Below are 23,026 nucleotides of genomic sequence, written 5' to 3' on the forward strand. Positions count from 1 at the left end.
CTCCTTATGTAAGGCAGTCTTATTCTTTTATACTGATATTCTCTAGCTATGAGGTAAATGAATAAGAGAATGGGTATTGCGCCTTAGGACTCCTATTTGTGATCCGTGCTGTTCAATGGAGGGTACGTGATGCCACTAAATGTTGTAGGTCAGTTAAGTTTCATAGAGCAGCAGACATGTGCATTAGTACATTATATCATAAGATGATGTTGTAATTCTCATGCGGGTACTGTGGGAAGAAAGGGTGCTCTGGGCCTAGGTGCGGCGTCCCGCACTTTCTCTGGCTGCAGAGGTCACTTACCCTTCACCCGACGTTGCTGTCTTCGGTCTTCTAGCGGTGATCTGTTCTCACTGGGCAGCTCTCTAGGATCCGGGAGTCGGCAGTGTGCCTCGTGTTGCTAGGGACGCCGGGAGGCGTGGTTCGCGCGTCTGTGAGGTGACGTAGGTTGTCACGTGGTCGCGGCTTGTACTGAATGGTCCCGGCTTGTTCTGGCTAATCCTCTAGCTCCGTTACGAGTGATAGGTATTCCAACAATCCTCTGCTCCTTAAACGCGTTTCGGGAGTCTCTCCCTTCATCAGTAAGTGAATTGTGTAACTTACTGATGAAGGGAGAGACTCCCGAAACGCGTTTAAGGAGCAGAGGATTGTTGGAATACCTATCACTCGTAACGGAGCTAGAGGATTAGCCAGAACAAGCCGGGACCATTCAGTACAAGCCGCGACCACGTGACAACCTACGTCACCTCACAGACGCGCGAACCACGCCTCCCGGCGTCCCTAGCAACACGAGGCACACCGCCGACTCCCGGATCCTAGAGAGCTGCCCAGTGAGAACAGATCACCGCTAGAAGACCGAAGACAGCAACGTCGGGTGAAGGGTAAGTGACCTCTGCAGCCAGAGAAAGTGCGGGACGCCGCACCTAGGCGCAGAGCACCCTTTCTTCCCACAGTACCCGCATGAGAATTACAACATCATCTTATGATATAATGTACTAATGCACATGTCTGCGGCTCTATGAAACTTAACTGACCTACAACATTTAGTGGCATCACGTACCCTCCATTGAACAGCACGGATCACAAATAGGAGTCCTAAGGCGCAATACCCATTCTCTTATTCATTTACCTCATAGCTAGAGAATATCAGTATAAAAGAATAAGACTGCCTTACATAAGGAGTAATACGCATTATTCTAAGACTACTATTTCATGAATGGACGTTTTTACCCATAAGGACATCTATAATATTATTATTATTTTTATTTTTTATTTATTTTTATCCTCTTTGTTTTTCTAGCGCATCACTTTTTCAGCGCACAACCTATATCCAAATATCCACATTGTTCCAGCGCATCATCTTTCTAGCGCACATTTTATATCAATATATAATCATATAGATTTTATTCTATAACCTCTCTAATACCAGCTGGTGACCATTGAAAAAGGACAGCTAGCTCAATCCCCCAATACGATATTTTATTGAACATATTTTAATACACCTCACAGTTACTTTATATACAAATAAATTAATATACTGACCCAAATTAGAGTGTGCCTGCTTACTCCTTTTCTTTCACAATCATAAATTTGCCAATAAATTCCTTAAAAATGTCATTCATGAAATTTTGAAAAACTGCAGGAGCATTACTAATCCCAAAAGGCATGACCAAATATTCAAAATGTCCCTACGGAGTGTTAAAAGCAGTTTTCCATTCATCCCCTTCTTTAATTCGAATTAAATTATATGCTCTTCTCAAATCGAGTTTGGAAAACCATGAGGCTCCCAGAACTTGATTGAACAGATCGGGGATTAAAGGAAGGGAATATTGATTCATAATGGTGATCTTGTTCAATTCCCGATAGTCAATACAGGATATAAGGCCTCTGTACTTTTTTTGACAAAAAAGAACCCCATCCCCATAGGAGATACAGAGGGTCGAATTTGTCCTTTAATCAGACTTTTCTTAACATATTCTTTCATGGAATTGCGTTCAGGACCAGATAAATTATATATCCGCCCCTTAGGAAACCTAGACCCTCCCACTAGTTCAATAGCGCAGTCCAGGGGCGTAGCTATAGGGGAAGCGGATGCTTTGGGGCCCTGACACAAAAGGGGCCCATCCAGGAGGAGGAGGACTAAAAGATTTTGTCAGGGCCCCATCAACAGTATTACACAATGAAATGATATACAGTCGTGGCCAAAAGTTTTGAGAATTACATAAATATTGGAAATTGGAAAAGTTGCTGCTTTATAAGTTTTTATAATAGCAATTTGCATATACTCCAGAATGTTATGAAGAGTGATCAGATGAATTGCATAGTTCTTCTTTGCCATGAAAATTAACTTAATCCCAAAAAAAACCTTTCCACTGCATTTCACTGCTGTCATTAAAGGACCTGCTGAGATAATTTCAGTAATCGTCTTGTTAACTCAGGTGAGAATGTTGACGAGCACAAGGCTGGAGATCATTATGTCAGGCTGATTGGGTTAAAATGGCAGACTTGACATGTTAAAAGGAGGGTGATGCTTGAAATCTTTGTTCTTCCATTGCTAACCATGGTGACCTGCAAAGAAACGCGTGCAGACATCATTGCATTGCATAAAAATGGCTTAACAGGCAAGGATATTGTGGCTACTAAGATTGCACCTCAATCAACAATTTATAGGATCATCAAGAACTTCAAGGAAAGAGGTTCAATTCTTGTTAAGAAGGCTTCAGGGCGTCCAAGAAAGTCCAGCAAGCGCCAGGATCGTCTCCTAAAGAGGATTCAGCTGCGGGATCGGAGTGCCACCAGTGCAGAGCTTGCTGAGGAATGGCAGCAGGCAGGTGAGAGCGCATCTGCACGCACAGTAAGGCGAAGACTTTTGGAAGATGGCCTGGTGTCAAGAAGGGCAGCAAAGAAGACACTTCTCTCCAAAAAAAACATCAGGGACAGATTGATCTTCTGCAGAAAGTTTGGTGAATGGACTGCTGAGGACTGGGGCAAAGTCATATTCTCCGATGAAGCCTCTTTCCAATTGTTTGGGGCATCTGGAAAAAGGCTTGTCCGGAGAAGAAAAGGTGAGCGCTACCATCAGTCCTGTGTCATGCCAACAGTAAAGCATCCTGAGACCATTCATTTGTGGGGTTGCTTCTCATCCAAGGGAGTGGGCTCACTCAGAATTTTACCCAAAAACACAGCCATGAATAAAGAATGGTACCAAAACACCCTCCAACAGCAACTTCTTCCAACAATCCAACAACAGTTTAGTGAAGAACAATGCATTTTCCAGCACGATGGAGCACCGTGCCATAAGGCAAAAGTGATAACTAAGTGGCTCGGGACCAAAACTTTTACATTTTGGGTCCATGGCCTGGAAACTCCCCAGATCTTAATCCCATTGAGAACTTGTGGTCAATCCTCAAGAGGCGGGTGGACAAACAAAAACCCACTAATTCTGACAAACTCCAAGAAGTGATTATGAAAGAATGGGTTGCTATCAGTCAGGAATTGGCCCAGAAGTTGATTGAGAGCATGCCCAGTCGAATTGCAGAGGTCCTGAAAAAAAAGGGCCAACACTGCAAATACTGACTCTTTGCATAAATGTCATGTAATTGTTGATTAAAGCCTTTAAAACGTATGAAGTGCGTGTAATTATATTTCCCTACATCACAGAAACAACTGAAACAAAGATCTAAAAGCAGTTTAGCAGCAAACTTTGTGAAAACTAATATTTGTGTCAAAACTTTTGGCCACGACTGTACAGTGACAGTATAGACAGTGTAGGAAACGGATGGAACAGCTGCTGGGCCTGGTCTGAGAGAGCGATCTTTACTAGCCACAGGAATGGGGGCGGTATGAAAGGAAGGGGTAAGAAAAAATTAGTGTGGGAGGGGGGCCCCATTCAAAAATTTGCTGTGGGGCCCAGTCATTTCTAGCTACGCCACTGGCGCAGTCATATGATCTATGGGGGGTAAGCTCTCGGAGTCAGATGAGTAGAATACATCCATATATTCCTCGATAAATGGAGGTAATGTCTTGGATTCTGCTGAGACCCCTGCATGCACAAAAGATAAACAAGAATCACATTTAGGGCCCCATTTTTCAACCTCCCCTCTGGCCCAATTTATCACTGGGTTATGCAATTGGAGCCAGGGCATGCCTAACACTACATCAACGGATACATTTTCCAAGATCAACAGAGAGCAATTCTCAGTATGACACACCCCTACAGTTAAAGTAATTTCGGGAGTGTAAAACTTGATCATTCCTCCCGATAATGGGGTGGAATCTATGGCTACCATGTAAACAGGGCTGGGAAGGGTAAACATGGGGATCTCAGGTCAGGCGGGTCCTACGCTAAACCTACCTAAGCCATTGGGCTTCTATGTTCAGGAGCGCAGACGCCGCACATATGGTGTGCTGCTCCTAGTCACCTCCATGTGCATCAAGCAACCAATGGGAGGAGGAGCAAGCACACCTATATGTACCAGCTAATCAAGGCGCTCTATTGGATAGGAAGGGCAAAAGTGCAGAGTAATGCTACTCCCAAGATAAAGTAGGTGCGCATTCAGACTTGAAGGTGCCACTCCCTCAAGCAAATACTACATAGACCAAAAAATCACAGAAAAAACTAAGATAAAAACATCTTGCACGGTATGATATACAAATCTCCGGATGTCACTGGCCATATTATTGAAGAAAATCACAGAAATAAGATAATAATGCACTTAGTAAAGTAGATGCAAGCATTATATATGGACAAAGTCCTCACTCTGATATGATAAAATCTGAGACACTTAGCCAATATATTTTGATCAAAACACATCTGAGCCCGCCTACCAAGCGCCAAGGTGGTAAACATGGGGATCCCCACCTGAAGAGCAAACTTGAGATCAATAAAGCGGCAGATCAATAAAGCAGCAGAGTCGATAAACGCATTTCCTGAACCCTTGTTAGACCCTAATGAAATAGTAACCGGTACCAGTGGCGTAGGGATCGCCATAGCAACCATAGCGGTGGCTATGGGGCCCTACGCCACTGGGGGCCCGTCCGGGCCACCTTCTGTTGATTATTATTTTTTTTTTAATTTACACACAGGCAGCCAGGCCCGAGCCGCGAACCGCCCGCCCACTACACTAGACTAGTGTAGTGGGCGGGGCACGGGCGGTCCACGGCTTGGGCCTGGCTGGGGAGAAGGAGTCAGGACTGGAGCAGGGCGCACGCGCAGCAGATGAAGTAGGCGGTGGAGGGGGCCGGGACGTGGGCGTACCTGAGGGACAGAGCCAGCCACCAGCGCAGTAATCCTAAGTTCCGGATCTTCAGTTGAAGCCGCGGTGGGCGTGTGTGGGGGGGTGGGGCCTGCTGCCGGCGACTTTTGGCGCCATTGTGAGCTGCAGGGCAGGCTAGGGGAGGGCCGAAGGCGGGCACAATTTGTGGGCGGTCCGTCCGTGGCCCAGGCCGGCTCTGGCCTGGCTGGGGAGGAGTCAGTAGCAGTCAGAGCAGCACAGATAGAGGTAGGCAGTGGAGGAGGCCGGACCGGGGGCGCACCTGAGTGGAGGGAGGAGGGACTGAAGCCAGCCAGCCAACAGGTTGGAGAAGCAGTAGAGGAAGGTGGACTCAGGCGGTGGAGGGGGCCGGTCCTCTTCTCTCTGCTCGGTGCTCCTGCTTCCTCCTCAACTGGTCTCCACTCCAGTCTCCAGTACTGCCAGTCTGTGCCTGCTGCCTGCTGTGACTAGTGTGCTCTAAATAAAAGTAAGTGAAAGAAAGTGAGAACTTATGATTTATGAGATACTTGATCTGAATTCTGAAGTTAAAAAGAGCTACCTGCAGAGTGAGGCCCCCAAGAGAAGCAAGGGGCGCCCTCCTTATCATTGCAGGTCTGCAGGCAGCTCTTTTTAACTTCCGAATTCAGATCATCAGACTCTCACTAATTACAAATTTACAGCACACACACCCTGGCCTGTAGTGTCCACCATCAGACAGGGGAGGGAAGAAACCCCAGAACTAGAGTGTGCCCCCCAACTTGGGGGGCACACTGACACTCTAGTTCTGGGGTTTGTTTTCTTCCCTCCCCTGTCTGATGGTGGACACTACAGGGGTGTGTGCTGTAATTAGTAAGTGAGAGTCTGATGATCTGAAGTTAAAAAGAGATGCCAGTAGTGATAAGGAGGGTGCCCCTTCCTTCTTTTGGGGGGCACACTCTAGTTCTGGGGTTTCTTATTCCCCTTATATGACAGACTAAGGGTACTTTTACACTTGTGGCAGAACGGATCCGGCAGGCTGTTCAGCCTGTCGGATCCGTCCTGCCGCTATTTCACTGGACCACTGCTCCGTCCCCATTGAGCGGTGGGAGAACTAGGATGGGTGTTTGGGTGGGAGCTCTGGAAGGGGTGGTGGGAGGCCCGATAGATATGTGGGGGGGGGACCATAATTTTTTTTTGCTATGGGGCCCATGCATTTCTAGCTATGCCCCTGACCGGTACTAACAATTTGCTTTTAACCACCCCAGGGAGTACCTTGTCTTTAGATCCCTCAGTTTTGGGTGATCTTCCAGAAGGAGGGATCTTGGGACACTGCCGGATCCAATGATCAGAGTCACCACAGTAAAAACATGTACCATGGCGGCAGCGTTGGTCTCTTCTGGTCATACCAATCTGCATGGGTTCATCAGCAAAAGGCTCGAACTTGATTCCCATGGGACAGACCTCTGGTTTGTACTTAACCTGGGAAGAAAACAAATGTTCCTGCTGTCTCTCCCTAATGCATCTGTCCAGTCTTACCGCAAGAGTCATGGTTTCTTCCAAGGTCTCAGGGGAAGGATAACCTACAAGCATATCTTTAAGAGTCTCAGACAACCAGATCTGAACTGACTTTTGAGAGCAAGTTCATTCCAACCAGATGGAACGCACCATCTTCTAAACTGAGTACAATATTCCTCTACCGGTCGGTCACCCTGCACTAAAGCTTTCAGCTAACTCTCTGCTACGGTTGCTTTGTCTGGTTCATCGTATAGCAGCTCTAGGGCCTGAAAAAACGCATCAACTGACTCAAGACACGGCGAGTCGGGGGGGTAATTAAAACGCTCATTCCAGGGGTTTACTCTGTAACAGGGATATTATAAATCCAATTTGCTGTGGCCCAGAAGAATGGGGTCGCAGTCTGAAATATAGTTTGCAACTCTTCCTAAAGGTTTGAAAACTTTTGCGGGCCCCCGAGAACCGCTCAGGAAGTTTAACGTAGGGTTCCACCTGTAAGGCGGATGGAGAGGAGACAGTGAGGTTACGGACAGCTTCTTGAACTTGTAACCTCTCTCCTAGCTCCTGAACAAACTAGGCCAGGTTCAGGACATGATCCGTCAGATTTTGCAGGGGATTCATAGTGGTAAAGTGGGCCTGTGAATCTGCCACAAAGAGGGGTAGGGGATAGTGCACCACTGACTCCACCCACACCCCTGTCCCTGCCTTCTTGCACTATCCATCCTAACTAACGTAGCTCAACTGGGAAGCGTTCCCTAGCCTTGGTAAGTGCGGAGGGACAAACAAGATAGACAAACATAGAATGGTCAACAAGCCAAGTCAGGACCAGGAGATAACTACAGTACAAGAGGATAAGCAAAGACGGGTCAAAAACAAGCCAAAGTCAAAAACCAGGAGAAGCAAAGCAGACACAAGGAGCAAGCAAGGACGGAGACGATCAACGAGTCGGGAGTCAAAAGCCACAGAATCACACTAGGAGCTCTGGATAGGATCTTATTCACAGGCAACCTGTGGTCAGCAGGTTGCCTGTATATATAGTGGGGAAGAGGAGTCATGTGACGTGGCCAGCGCCACATGACTCATTCCCAGCAAGAGGAGTCATGTGACGTGGTCAGTGCCACATGACTCATTCCCCTGCAACCAGCCGAGTGCTCAGCTTGCGCTCGGGATCCTTACAGTTGCCATGGGAGTGGAGGACGCCGACCACGCAAAGGAGGTGAGTGCGGCCGGTTTTACTGTGGTGACTCTGCTGTGGAGACGAGGACACAGCGCACGTCCTCGCTCCATACTAGCCACAGGGGCGCTGGCGGCACTGAGGAGGGGAAACATGAAGCCGGAGCCACGTGACACTTTCTCTACATGATAAATGCCACTTACAATTAAACAACCCCTTTAAATATTTGGCCTTGTATTGAATTTGTGTGATCTGGCTTCTCTGACTACTCCCACAACCTGATCCTGCCTGACTTCCCATACAGCTGGCCTGTTGACTATTCTGCTATTTTCACTGGTTCTGATATGTATTTCAATTCAATCCTATTAGTGAAACTATAGTCACCGTCCAGACTCCTCTAGTGTACCCGAAACCTGCTACCAGCCTTCTGAAACCGCCCCGCTAGTATGAAACTAATGTTCACCGGAGCCTGCTGCGAAGCAGGATGGACCTGCTAAGGACCCAGGTTAGTCTGTAAATCCAGATAACAGATTACCTGTACATTTACACTAGTAGCAGAACTGTCAGGATTACCAGGTAAGTACAAGAAGCGTCATCAGATAGGGTCAGAATACCAGGTGAGACAAACACAATGATTGCAGCAAACAAAAGGAAATCCAGGAACAAGCCATGGGTCAAACCAGAGAGAGCAATACTATTTACACAGTACAGAGTCTAGATAGACAAAATACCAGGCACTAATGACTGGGACCAGCTGATTTAAATAGTCCACCTCATATGATTGGACACAGAGAATGAAGCCTGATTGGCTCAGTTTCCTGTCATACTGAGGTCAGAATAGCAACCCTCCCAGACTGACTGCACAGCAATACAAGGCGAGCTCCTGGCAGTTCCACAACAAAGAACAGTGAGATACCAGCTCTGAAGAGTTTACATATAAGCTAACTAGCAGAAGGACCTGCTGTTGGGCAATATACTCTCTTGCCTAACGGTGTCCCTGACACATGATTTCGGTGATCAGCTTGAATTAAACCTTATCCGGTACCGGGAGAATGAATCAGATAAAAACTTAACACATGTCTAGTTCCAATCCATTCTGGTTTATTCCACAGTTGGCAAACAGTTATAATAGAGGGGGTTGAGCTTCCTTGACATCCAATCATATGTTAGCATTAGTATTCGACCTATGGTATCGATCACACATGAGCTCTGCATTAACATAATAGATGACTCATAGTAACAGCATTTGACCAATCAGGTATATACACATAGGCCAGCAGACAGTTGAGCCAGATGACCTTATATGGTTAGAAGGCTGTTCAAACTTACAAACTAAGGAATGTATGGATATTCTTGAAACAGCACAGGAAGTTTCACACATTCCATAAAGGGGAAGGGAAATAAAAAGTGCTCTGACCAAATGTAATGCACGTTACTGAAAAGACAAAATGGAGTTACTTATACCCCATCAGTCACATATATCCCTTCAATCCCCTCTAAGAACCTTATATATATACCTAATACTATATGGTTCTTTCTCTGCTCTTCCTTTGTTTGCTTGTAAGCCTTTAGGTATTCGATATACCCTTCAGGAGTATAATCCTCAGGCTTTGTTGGGGTTGTGTTTGCCTCTTCTACCTCTACCGGAGTATAGAGGAATGTTGAGTGTACCCCTCTTTCGGCCACCTTTTGACATACGGCCAGAAGGGAGGGCACACACTGCAGACAACAGCAGAGACACACTATTGCAGCGACCACGGCGAGTTCCACTCCTACAACATATCTTATTTGACCAAAGTCAGGTATTCAGCCAAAAAGCCACTCCCACCAACCTTGGTCAACATCCTGTTTTATATGTTTTCTCATCTCTTCTATTTGGCCTATTTTATCTTTTATTCCACGGGAGTGATCTGATAAATTGAAACAACACATCCCTGCGAACGCTGAGCATCCTATACCATGTTGAAGCAATAAATAGTCAATAGTTGCCCCATTCTGCAAGATAGCCATTTCATACGATTGTATATCCAGCAGCATATCTTGCAGAACTGCACTAGTGACATTTATCTGTTTTACCATAAAACAGGCAAGTTTTGATATTGTCCTGTGGTTATATATGGCCAAACCTGGTACTCCTATCAAAGATACCCCTAAACTCATATATTCTGATCTAGAGAGGAGATTCACATTATAATCACAATTTTCTGGTAACTGTAGGGAAGTGTCTCTCGTGTGTCGTGTCTGCATTGCTGGGAATAGTGGTATCATTGCTAATGTCAGCCTAGCTATTGTGCAGGGTCCCTCTGTAATATTGGCTGGTATGTATGTGTAACTAGTATTCCCACAGGCCAATACCCATCCTGCTGGTAGAGGTACATGTTTGTCTAGGGATGGTACTGTTTTTGTAATATTACATTGCATATTCTTTCCTGATATTATCTTTTTACAACTACCTAAATCTCTATCACAAATATTTGGTTTAGTCTTATTCTGCATTTTTGCTTGTATGCAGAGAGGCAATAGTGTCTCATCACAGGTGAAGTTATACCATATTTCTGCTGCTGTGACAAGACCCGTAATTATTTCTATCATATTACTCTGCAGAGTCTCATATGTAGGACAGTCATAACAAGCATGATAAGGATTTACATATCCATATTTAACATCATGATCCTCCAAGTCTGTGTCATTCCATTGGGAATGTAGGAGCTCCGTCCATACATCTACTGGGGTGGGGACTGCTACCAGACATGTCTCCAAAATGTTAAATACAGATAAAGTGGTTCGGAGACAAAAGTCAGTTAAGTTCAGAGTTTTGGCCAGGTACAGCCATAAGTTCTCCTTTGTCTTCCATAGACTGTCTTCCCCTCTGCATTCTGTTTTCAAGTATATCTGTCTGTTCCACAGCCATGGGACAGTAAGTATGAGACACAAAACTGCAATTATTAAGGCACTGCATCTCAGCCATCTCGAGGAATTTCCCGACTGCGTCATCTTGTTGGGGGTCAAGGCTGTCGGCCTCCGTTAGTACCCCTTCTGTATCTTCCTCGAGGTCAAGGCTGTCTGCCTCCGTTAGTACCTCTGGGCCTCGTTGGAGGTCAGGGCTGTCTGCCCCCGTTAGTACCTCTCTTTTCTTCACTAACTTAATCCTTGTGGCGTGGATCCACGTGGGCGACTGTTCAGTGAGGACTGCTGTTCTGGTGATCGCGACTACCTCGGTGGGTTGTCCGTAGGTGAAGCTTCCTGGTTCCTTTCCCTTCTTTAAGATCTTGATCATCACCTTGTCGCCTATCCGGAATGGACGGGATGATTCCTATGAAAGAGAAGGAGACTTACAAGCAACTTATTTTTTTTCAGTTTTACTGAGGACCTTGATCAGATTATTACTCCTCTCTGATCAGGTCCAAGTCCCCTTCCTGCACTACCAGGGGGCGTCTTGCCCATGGTGTGGGGAAAGGCCTACCCATGAGTATCTCAATGCTGTTTATGTCCTACTCTGTGGAAATGTGCTATTAAGATGGAAGCACTGTGTTGGGGAATACATAACTTCCCCTCTTCGCAGACTAATCCTATCTCAGGATTTTTCTGCAATATTGAACAACACCAGTCTTGCTGTTCCTGTTCAGTGGCATACCACTGAAGATCAGTAAGCATTTGCAACATCTCAGGGGTTGGAGGTGCCAAACATGGCATCTCCCAATGGTTATACAAACCTGTGAGGTTGCATTTGGCCACTCATTTCGCCACCTTAAATGCCAGCGCATTGCCCTGTGAGACATGATCCTTACCATCTGCTGCCGTAAATCCTCTCCTCTGCCAGATTATACCATGGTCCCACACTACCCCATGTGTGTACCTACTCTCAGTATAAATGGTGACAGGTCTATCAGCATGTAGAATACATGTCCTAGTGAGTGCAATGAGCTCAGCTGCCTGCTGTGTTGAGTGCGGATGTCCTTGAGTAGGCCTACAACATCATGAGTGGTGTGAAAAATGGTGTAATGTCACATTGTGAAAGAATTTGTCAACTCTTACCATCATAGCACAGGCTGCAAGAGAACACAGACATGCCGGCATCCCCTGGACAGAGGTGGGCATTACCTTTGAGAAAAACACACAAGGACGCAACTTGCCTCTGTTTTCTTGTGTCAGTACACCCGCCATGGTTTTACAATTTTGGCGTGCAAACATGTGGAAGGGCATATTATAGTCAGGGAGGCCCAGCCCTGGACTCGACATGAGCGAACATTTCAGATAATCAAATGCATTGTACATTTCAGAAGACCATTTAATCAAATCTGGATTTCCATCCAGAGTGGCTTGCCTCAAAACATTGTCAATAGTGGGAGCAATCAGGAATCCATTGTCTACAGTAATTTATCATACCAAGGAAAGATAACATTTCTTTCTTGGTGTGCGGGGCGACCAAACCCGCAATAGACTGGACTCTTTCTGCGCTGATTCTCCGTTCACCTTTTGTGAGGACAAAGCCCAAGTATTCAACCTGCATTTTACACCATTGCATTTTCTTAAGTGTCACTTTGTGACCACATCCTGACAATCATTATAACCGTGATAAACCATCCTGAATGCTGGCCTCCGCTGACATGCTACACAGTAATAAATCATCGACATATTGCAGCAGCACAGAACCTTGGGGGGGGTGTACCATGGCTCTAACATCGCTTGGAGGACTATGCTGTACACTACAGGTGAATCAGCATATCCCTGGGGCATTTCTGCACCAGGTCAGTTGACGTCTGTCAAAGGAAAAAGCAAAAAGTAGTCTGGTTATCTTATCAACTGGGATAGAAAAGAATGCATTTTTCAGATCTATCACACTGAACCAAACAGCGTCTGCTGGAATGGCAGATAATAATTAAGTGACATCAGGTACAACAGGGGCTATAGGCACAATGATGTTGTTGATGGCCCCTAAATCCTGTACAAAGCGGGCAGTACCATCTGCCTTTGTCACTGGATTCACGGGCGTGCTGTAGGGTGAAATCACCTTTGCCAGGATTCCCTTTTGTAGGAATTCTTCTATCATTGGGCTAAGTCCATCAAGTTTCTCTTTTGACAGCGGGTATTGTTTCTGGAACACTGAGATGACACCTGGTTTCACAGTAGCTTTGTAAGGTGTGCAATCTATGAATCCTGTGTCATATTCATTTGAGGACCATAATGCAGAGTTAATGTTATTAAGTTCTGGGTGGTCCTGTATGTTTGCAAGAATCAGTGGCACTGGTGTAGAGACTGGAATGAGATCTCAGTGTACTGTTATGTCCTGATTCTTTGCTGATACCTGCAAGTCAAGCTTAATGAACAAATCTCTCCCTCATAGGCTGACTGGGCAATCTAGTATAATGCTAAATACATGATATGATTGTATTCCCTGTCCATGGTCTCGAGTAGTAGTGAGTCAGTTTTGAAAGGGTTTTTTTTTTTTTTTAAACCCCATTAATTCACATAGAAGGCTCACACTTCCTTCCTCCCACTCTGAGTCATCTAAGTCCACCCCTTTTAGTCGGACGCTTTGGTCCTTCTTCTGTTCTGCCATTAGTATCCTAGCTGTCCATACGAACAGAGCTCTGATGTTAAGCACAACACTTAACATGTAACATGTAACTGCAAACATTGAAATGAACAGATCTGACAATACAGACATGAACACACAAAGGGCCCATAAAAAGTTTTCATTGACTTCAATAAATAAAAATGTACAGCTTGATCAATGCTGTTAGTACCAATAAAAACCAAAAACTTCCAAGAAAAATAAAATTCTCAATGCGCATATTTAAAAACAAATACCGTACTCCATACGCATTCATATACATTTTTTCATGTACTCTTTTTTTCATTAACAACTCATAACCACGCCCTTACACATAAAATATGAATTGCACACACAGCTCTGCTACGTACATCTCAGTCTTCATACATTTTCAATTCCACTTACAACTCAGAGCCACACCCATTCACATTTCACTGAATCATGTATCTTTCACCCAATCACACAATTTCTTTGTTACATTCCAAAATTTGCAGCACAGACAAACACAGCTTTCCTGGAAACAGATAGCCACACCACACCCAGAATTGCTGATGGTCTGTCACTGTAAAACAATATACATGTTATAATCATACAGTCATTTTGTTAAAATTCAAATCATCTTATATGCCATGTGGTTTTTGGTTTAGTGTTATACACATCGCCCCTTATTCTATATAATTACCCTTCCCCCATTTCCTTTGCCTTGCGTCTCTTATTTCAGGAGTGTTCAAACAGGGGAAGTAAAGCAATCAATCACAGGACGTTCAGCTGTCCCAAATGTTCCTCAAACTTTTACTCATATCTGAATAAGGACTTAGAATGGGTGCAACCTTAGATTGATAGGAGTGGACACTTCCAATTAGCATCATCACTGCAGGCACATTTTAAACCATTGGAACATACAATTTGGAAAGATCTAATCCAATACTGGAGCCCTGTCTGGAAGATCTTATAGATAACACAGGTTAGTATCTTCACATTCTGCTGATGCATTTACCAATTACCAGCCCCCCTCCTCCCCCCCCCCAACCCCCATATGGAGGTTAGTTAAATTTCTGAGCACAGGAGGGGGGTGAGATGGGAGGGAGTTCTCTCTGAGAGCACATTTCAGAGAAAACAGTAAAAGTTCTTGTGGAACTACAAGTGACATTTTGGAATTTACAGCAGATGTGGTGGGGGAAGGGATTCCACATGGCAACCCTTTCCTGTTCTTTGTTCCCTACCACACCCAAATCCTCCATCTTGTAATAAGAAATGCTGCTCATTTCATTTCTCTAACTTCAATTTCTCTCTTCAATTATCAATACACTTATGCATTAACTGTCCATCTTTTAGTGCTGTAATCTCTAATCCTAGGGCTAGAAATCGTCACTATTTAAACACACACAGATCATTAGGGCAACAAAACTTAACCAGTTCATTTCTGAACGTTTAACACAAGCCCTTTCTGTTTGCAGACACTGAGGCACCTTTTTTTTTTTTCATTTAACTTCCTGACACTGCTGTGTTTTCTCACTCACCATAGCCCTCCTTCACGGGAGTTCTGATGTACACTGTCTGTAAGCTTCTAACTTCACAGATTATTACAGCTTTTCATCCCTGTTGCCAGCCGGGCATAACATTCTGTTTCACATTTTAACTGTCAATTCTCACATCCTGCCAAATTGTCTACCCATGTGTTAACTAGGAAGTAATTTGTGAGACTAGACCGTGCGACATAAAGTTTACATGTTGGCAGTGATGGAAACAGAATGATTTCACAGTGGGATGTGACCGTACACTTACCACCCGGTCAACATCTCACACAGACAGATAATCTTAATACTTCTAAAATACTTATACTATATATACATAAGAGTTAATTCAAGCTTGTATCCTTCTGTTCCCGGAACAGATTATTCATATAGTGCACTAGCTCTTAACGTTATGGACTCCCGGAGCCGCTTACAATCAACATTTGCGTGCCCCAGACATCGCAATCCACCGAAATCATAAATAGATGGTTCGACTTACTTGATTGAGATTTTGGTCATTGCTCCAGGTCCAAGAGGAGGACAAGAATTGATGTCTTTCACTATAGACCTGAAGAGGACCCTCCCAATCCCGGAACCGAGCCCCCAAGCTGTTGGGCAATATACTCTCTTGCCTAACGGTGTCCCTGACACATGATTTCGGTGATCAGCTTGAATTAAACCTTATCCGGTACCGGGAGAATGAATCAGATAAAAACTTAACACATGTCTAGTTCCAATCCATTCTGGTTTATTCCACAGTTGGCAAACAGTTATAATAGAGGGGGTTGAGCTTCCTTGACATCCAATCATATGTTAGCATTAGTATTCGACCTATGGTATCGATCACACATGAGCTCTGCATTAACATAATAGATGACTCATAGTAACAGCATTTGACCAATCAGGTATATACACATAGGCCAGCAGACAGTTGAGCCAGATGACCTTATATGGTTAGAAGGCTGTTCAAACTTACAAACTAAGGAATGTATGGGTATTCTTGAAACAGCACAGGAAGTTTCACACATTCCATAAAGTGGAAGGGAAATAAAAAGTGCTCTGACCAAATGTAATGCACGTTACTGAAAAGACTAAATGGAGTTACTTATACCCCATCAGTCACATATATCCCTTCACCTGCCTTCGCATGGGTATATTTCATCTATTTAATTTAATGTTTGTGTGTGTCGTTAAAAGATATTGACAATATACCTCATAACAGTGACCTCTACAGCACCCCGCCCCTTTAACAGTGAATTCCACAGTCCCCCACCCCTTAACACTGACCCCCCCACAGTGCCCCGCCACTTTAAAATAGGACCTCCACAGCAGCCCATCTCCTTAACTTTGACCTTGACAGCAGCCCGCCCCTTTAAAAGTGAGTTTCACAGCACCCCACTCCCTTGACAGTGACCTCCCCAGGGGCCCGTCCCCTTAACAGTGACCTCCACAGTACCCTGCTCCTTTAACAGTGACCTCACAGTACCCTGCTGCCTTAACAGTGACCTCCACAGCAGTTGCCCCTTTAACCACCTCAGCCCCTATAGCTTAAACACCCTTAATGACCAGGCCACTTTTTACACTTCTGACCTACAAAACTTTCACCGTTTATTGCTCGGTCATGCAACTTACCACCCAAATAAATGTTACCTCCTTTTCTTCTCACTAATAGAGCTTTCATTTGGTGGTATTTCATTGCTGCTGACATTTTAACTTTTTTTGTTATTAATCGAAATTTAATGATTTTTTTGCAAAAAAATGACATTTTTCACTTTCAGTTGTAATATTTTGCAAAAAAAACGACATCCATATATAAATTTTACTCTAAATTTATTGGTCTACATGTCTTTGATAAAAAAAAATGTTTGGGTAAAAAAAAAAATGGTTTGGGTAAAAGTTATAGCGTTTACAAACTATGGTACAAAAATGTGAATTTCCGCTTTTTGAAGCAGCTCTGACTTTCTGAGCACCTGTCATGTTTCCTGAGGTTCTACAATGGCCAGACAGTAAAAAAAAAAAAAACAACAAATGACCCCATTTCGGAAAGTAGACACCCTAAGGTATTCGCTGATGGGCATAGTGAGTTCATAGAACTTTTTATTTTTTGTCACAAGTTAGCGGAAAATGATGATTTTTTTTTTCTTACAAAGTCTCATATTTCACTAACTTGTGACAAAAAATAAAAACTTCCATTAACTCACTATGCCCATCAGCGAATACCTTGAGGTGTCTTTTTTCCAAAATGGGGTCACTTGTGGGGTAGTTATACTGCCCTGGCATTCTAGGGGCCCTAAAGTGTGGTAAGTAGTTTGAAATCAAAATCTGTAAAAAATGGCCGGTGAAATCCGAAAGGTGCTCTTTGGAATGTGGGCCCCTTTGCCCACCTAAGCTGCAAAACAGTGTCACACATCTGGTATCTCCGTACTCAGGAGAAGTTGAGCTATGTGTTTTGGGGTGTCATTTTACATATACCCATGCTGGGTGAGATAAATATCTTGGTCAAATGCCAACTTTGTATAAAAAAATGGGAAAAGTTGTCTTTTGCCAAGATATTTCTCTCACCCAGCATGGGTATATGTAAAATGACACCCCAAAACACATTGCCCAACTTCTCCTGAGTACGGAGATACCACATGTGTGACACTTTTTTGCAGCCTAGGTGGGCAAAGGGGCCCACATTCCAAAGAGCACCTTTCGGATTTCACCGGCCATTTTTTACACATTTTGATTTCAAACTACTTACCACACATTTGGGCCCCTAGAATGCCAGGGCAGTATAACTACCCCACAAGTGACCCCATTTTGGAAAGAAGACACCTCAAGGTATTCGCTGATGGGCATAGTGAGTTCATGGAAGTTTTTATTTTTTTGTCACAAGTTAGTGGAATATGAGACTTTGTAAGAAAAAAAAAATCATCATTTTCCGCTAACTTGTGACAAAAAATAAAAAATTCTAGGAACTCGCCATGCCCACTCACGGAATACCTTGGGGTGTCTTCTTTCCAAAATGGGGACACTTGTGGGGTAGTTATACTGCCCTGGCATTCTAGGGGCCCTAATATTTGGGAAGTAGGTAAATGACCTGTGAAATCCTAAAGGTGCTCTTTGGAATGTGGGCCCCTTTGCCCACCTAGGCTGCAAAAAAGTGTCACACATGTGGTATCTCCGTACTCAGGAGAAGTTGGGCAATGTGTTTTGGGGTGTTATTTTACATATACCCATGCTGGGTGAGAGAAATATCTTGGCAAAAGACAACTTTTCCCATTTTTTTATACAAAGTTGGCATTTGACCAAGATATTTATCTCACCCAGCATGGGTATATGTAAAATGACACCCCAAAACACATTCCCCAACTTCTCCTGAGTACGGCGATACCAGATGTGTGACACTTTTTTGCAGCCTAGATGCGCAAAGGGGCCCACAATCCTTTTAGGAGGGCATTTTTAGACATTTGGATACCAGACTACTTCTCACACTTTGGGGCCCCTAAAATGCCAGGGCAGAAAAAATACCCCACATGTGACCCCATTTTGGAAAGAAGACACCCCAAGGTATTCAATGAGGGGCATGGCGAGTTCATAGAATTTATTTATTTTTGTGCCACAAGTTAGCGGAAATTGATTTTTTTTTGTTTTTTCTCACAAAGTCTCCCTTTCCGCTAACTTGGGACAAAAATTTCAATCTTTCATGGACTCAATATGCCTCTCAGCGAATACCTTGGGGTGTCTTTTTTCCAAAATGGGGTCATTTGTGGGGTGTTTGTACTGCCCTGGCATTTGAGGGTCTCCGCAATCATTACATGTATGGCCAGCATTAGGAGTTTCTGCTATTCTCCTTATATTGACCATACGGGTAATGAGATTTTTTTTTTTCGTTCAGCCTCTGGGCTGAAAGAAAAAATGAACTGCACAGATTTCTTCATTCGCATCGATCAATGTGGATGAAAAAATCTCTGCCCAAAAAAAAAAAGGAGGGGAAAGGCGTCTGCCAGAACATAGGAGCTCCGCCCAACATCCATACCCACTTAGCTCGTATGCCCTGGCAAACCAATTTCTCCATTCACATCAATCGATGTGGATGAATAAATCATTGCCGGGATTTTTTTTTTTATATATACAAAGTGTTTGCCAAAGTATATGAACACCGCCACCTCCTCAGCTCATATGCCTCGGCAAACGTATCTTTTACTGCAGAGGAGAAATCTCGTCTTGCAGCGCCGCATACACCGACTTGTGTGTAATCTGACAGCAGCGCAATGCTTCTGTCAGAATGCACATCAGTGCTGCAGCTAGTCGATCGGTTGGTCCACCTGGAAGGTAAAAAAAACAAAAACAAAAAAGAAAAAACCAGGCCGCAACGCAATAAATTTATTAACTTTATAATAAAATTTGAACGGAACATATAAACTTTAACTTTTTCAACTGAACGTTAACTTTTTTACTTACCGGTAATTTTTATTTTTTTTACCTTTATAGAACAAACCTCTCCTTCCCCATGGGACAATGTGCAAAGTGCAAATCGCCCAAAGATGTGGCGAAGTGCGTTATGCACTTTATCCCAGGTGAAAGGAGAGGTTTGCAGCAGCTGTGAGAGAAAGGGCCCTAATAGCCCTGTGTGCCTGTCCTGTGAGATGTGATCTCTATGCTAGGTGTACCTGTGTGTGGTACTTCCGGAAACACTCCCCTAAGCATAGGGCAGGGTGGTCAGGGCAGTCAGGACAGAAATAGCGGGTGTCACGCCTTATTCCACTCCTGCTACAGACACAACATCTTTTTCGGGGTGACGGTTGGGTTGAGGTACCATCAACGACATTGGGGAAATGTCGCTCGTGTAGACGGCTCACTACACTGGTGGATGGGGCCACGGAACCTTCTGGATACAGGAGGTTCTCGATGATCTCTTCCTGAAATTTGAGGAAGGATCCTGTTCTCCCAGCCTTACTGTAGATAACAAAACTATTATATACAGCCAATTGAATCAAATATACAGACACCTTCTTATACCAGCGTCTGGTGCGTCGGGAAACTAAATACGGAGCCAACATCTGGTCATTGAAGTCCACCCCTCCCATGAGCGCATTATAGTCGTGGACTGAGAGGGGCTTTTCAATGACACGGGTTGCCCGTTCTATTTGTATTGTCGTGTCTGCGTGAATGGAGGAGAGCATGTAAACGTCACGCTTGTCTCTCCATTTCACCGCGAGCAGTTCTTGGTTACACAAGGCAGCCCTCTCCCCCCTTGCAAGACGGGTGGTAACGAGCCGTTGGGGGAAGCCCCGGCGACTAGGTCGCACGGTGACACAGCAGCCAATCTGTTCTAGGAACAAATGCCTGAAGAGGGGCACACTTGTGTAAAAACTGTCCACATAAAGATGGTACCCCTTGCCAAATAAGGGTGACACCAAGTCCCAGACTGTCTTCCCACTGCTCCCCAGGTAGTCAGGGCAACCGACCGGCTCCAGGGTCTGATCTTTTCCCTCATAGATCCGAAATTTGTGGGTATAGTCTGTGGCCCTTTCACAGAGCTTATACAATTTGACCCCATACCGGGCGCGCTTGCTTGGGATGTATTGTTTGTAGCCAAGACGCCCGGTAAAATGTATAAGGGACTCGTCTATGCAGATATTTTGCTCAGGGGTATACAAATCTGCAAATTTCTGGTTGAAGTGGTCTATGAGGGGCCGAATTTTGTGGAGCCGATCAAAAGCTGGGTGGCCTCTGGGACGAGAGGTGCTGTTGTCGCTAAAGTGCAGGAAACGCAGGATGGTCTCAAAACGTGTCCTGGACATAGCAGCAGAGAACATGGGCATGTGATGAATCAGGTTCGTGGACCAATATGACCGCAATTCATGCTTTTTAGTTAGACCCATGTTGAGGAGAAGGCCCAGAAAAAATTTAATTTCGGAAACTTGGACTGGTTTCCACCGGAAAGGCTGGGCATAAAAGCTTCCCGGGTTGGCGGATATAAATTGAGTGGCATACCGATTTGTTTCTGCCACAACTAAGTCCAAGAGCTCCGCAGTCAAGAACAGCTCAAAAAATCCCAGGGCCGAACCGATCTGAGCTGTTTCAACCCGAACTCCAGACTGGGCGGTGAAAGGGGGAACTACAGGTGCGGCTGAAGTTGGTGACTGCCAATCAGGGTTTGCCAGCACCTCAGGGACTCTAGGGGCTCTACGGGCCTGTCTTTGCGGTGGCTGCGACGGGGTAACTACTGCACGTGCCACCGTACCAGCTTCAACTGCCCTTCTGGTGCTCGCCACTTCACCATGTTGTACGGCATTGCTGGTACTAGGTCCAGGATGGGCTGCGCTGCTGGTGTATGCCTCACCACGTAATCCGACAGCGCCAGCCCCACTCTGCTGCCCTTGAAACGGATCCTGCACAACCTGTGGTCTAGCGACACGGGGCCGGGTACGCCTGGTGCTATCAGGGACCTCAACCTCCTCGTCCGAACTTTGGGTCAGAGTGCCACTGCTTTCTACAGGTTCATATTCTGACCGGCTAGATTCGTCAGATGAGGGTTCCCAGTCCTCATCCGACTGGGTCAGAATCCTGTAGGCCTCTTCAGAAGAATACCCCCTGTTTGACATTTTGGACTACTAAATTTAGGGGTATTCCCTGAGACTACCCAAGAAAAAAAGCAAGCCTGTCTTACAAATGGGAGGCTAGCGAAGTACCGGAGGCCGCTGTGATTGATAAAAAATATCAAAACTGATTTTTTTTATCACCGCAGAGCTTGGAAAGTGATTGTGCAGTGATCAAAAAATAATAATTTTTTGTCACTGTGGTGGGGCGGGCGTGGGTGAACGCACGTGTGGGCGACCGATCAGGCCTGATCGGGCAAACACTGCGTTTTGGGTGGAGGGCGAACTAAGGTGACACTAATACAATTATAGATTTGACTGTGATCAGTTTTTAGCTAATCAGCGAATAAGTGACTGCGGTGCGGTGGGCTGGGCGCTAACTGACGCTAACTACCTAACCAAGGGACCTAAACTATCCTAAACCTAACAGTCAATACCAGTGAAAAAAAAAAAGTGACAGTTTACACTGATCACTTTTTTCCCTTTCACTAGGTGATTGACAGGGGGCGATCAAGGGGTTAATTTGGATGATGGGGGTGATGGAGGGTGATCTGGGGCTAAGTGCAGTGTTTGGTGGGTACTCACAGTGATGTCTGCAAGCCATTTAACACCTTATATTTATCAATATAAGGTGTTATATGGCTTCTGATTTGATTTTTTAAAAATCAGCAACCTGCCAGCGACGATCATTGGCTGGCAGGTTGCTGACAAAATACTCCTCTAACTTTTGCCGGCCCGCGATGCGCATGCGCGGGCCGGCTGTGACCGAAATCTCGCGTCTCGCGAGATGACGCACGGATGCGTCCAGGAGGAATGAATCAACCACCTTCCGGACGCATCCGTGCGTTAGGCGGTCGGGAGGTGGTTAATAGTGGCCCCTGCTCCCTTAACAGTGACCTCCACAGTGTCCGCCCCTTTAACAGTGACCTCCACAGCGCCCTGCTCCTTTAATGCTAGGGTTACACGATGACATGTGTCGCACGACATTTTGTTTCAACAATTTTTATAATGATAAGCCTACCATGCTGCGACTGCGACGCGACAGTCGCAAAAAATCCATCCAAGATGGATTTTTCTACGACTGTCGCGTTGCAGTCGCAGCATGTCACATGTCATAGTGCAATACCATAGACTATCCTTATAAAAGTTGTTGCGAGACATTAATGTCACGCGACACATGTAGCAGTGTAGTCCTAGCCTAAAGCTGACCTACAGCCGTCTCTGTCTGGCATATGCTAACATTCCTGTTAGCGAATCTACGATATGTAAAGCACTGAACAAGAATGGATTTCATGGGAGGATACCACAGAGGAAGCCACTGCTGTAAAAAAAAAACATTGCTGCACGTTTACAGTTTGCACAAGAGCACCTGGATGTTCCACAGCAGTACTGGCAAAATATTCTGTGGACAGATGAAACCAAAGTTGAGTTGTTTGGAAGAAACACACAACACTAT

Source organism: Bufo bufo, chromosome 9, assembly GCF_905171765.1.
Source record: "Bufo bufo chromosome 9, aBufBuf1.1, whole genome shotgun sequence".
Lineage (NCBI taxonomy): Eukaryota > Metazoa > Chordata > Amphibia > Anura > Bufonidae > Bufo > Bufo bufo.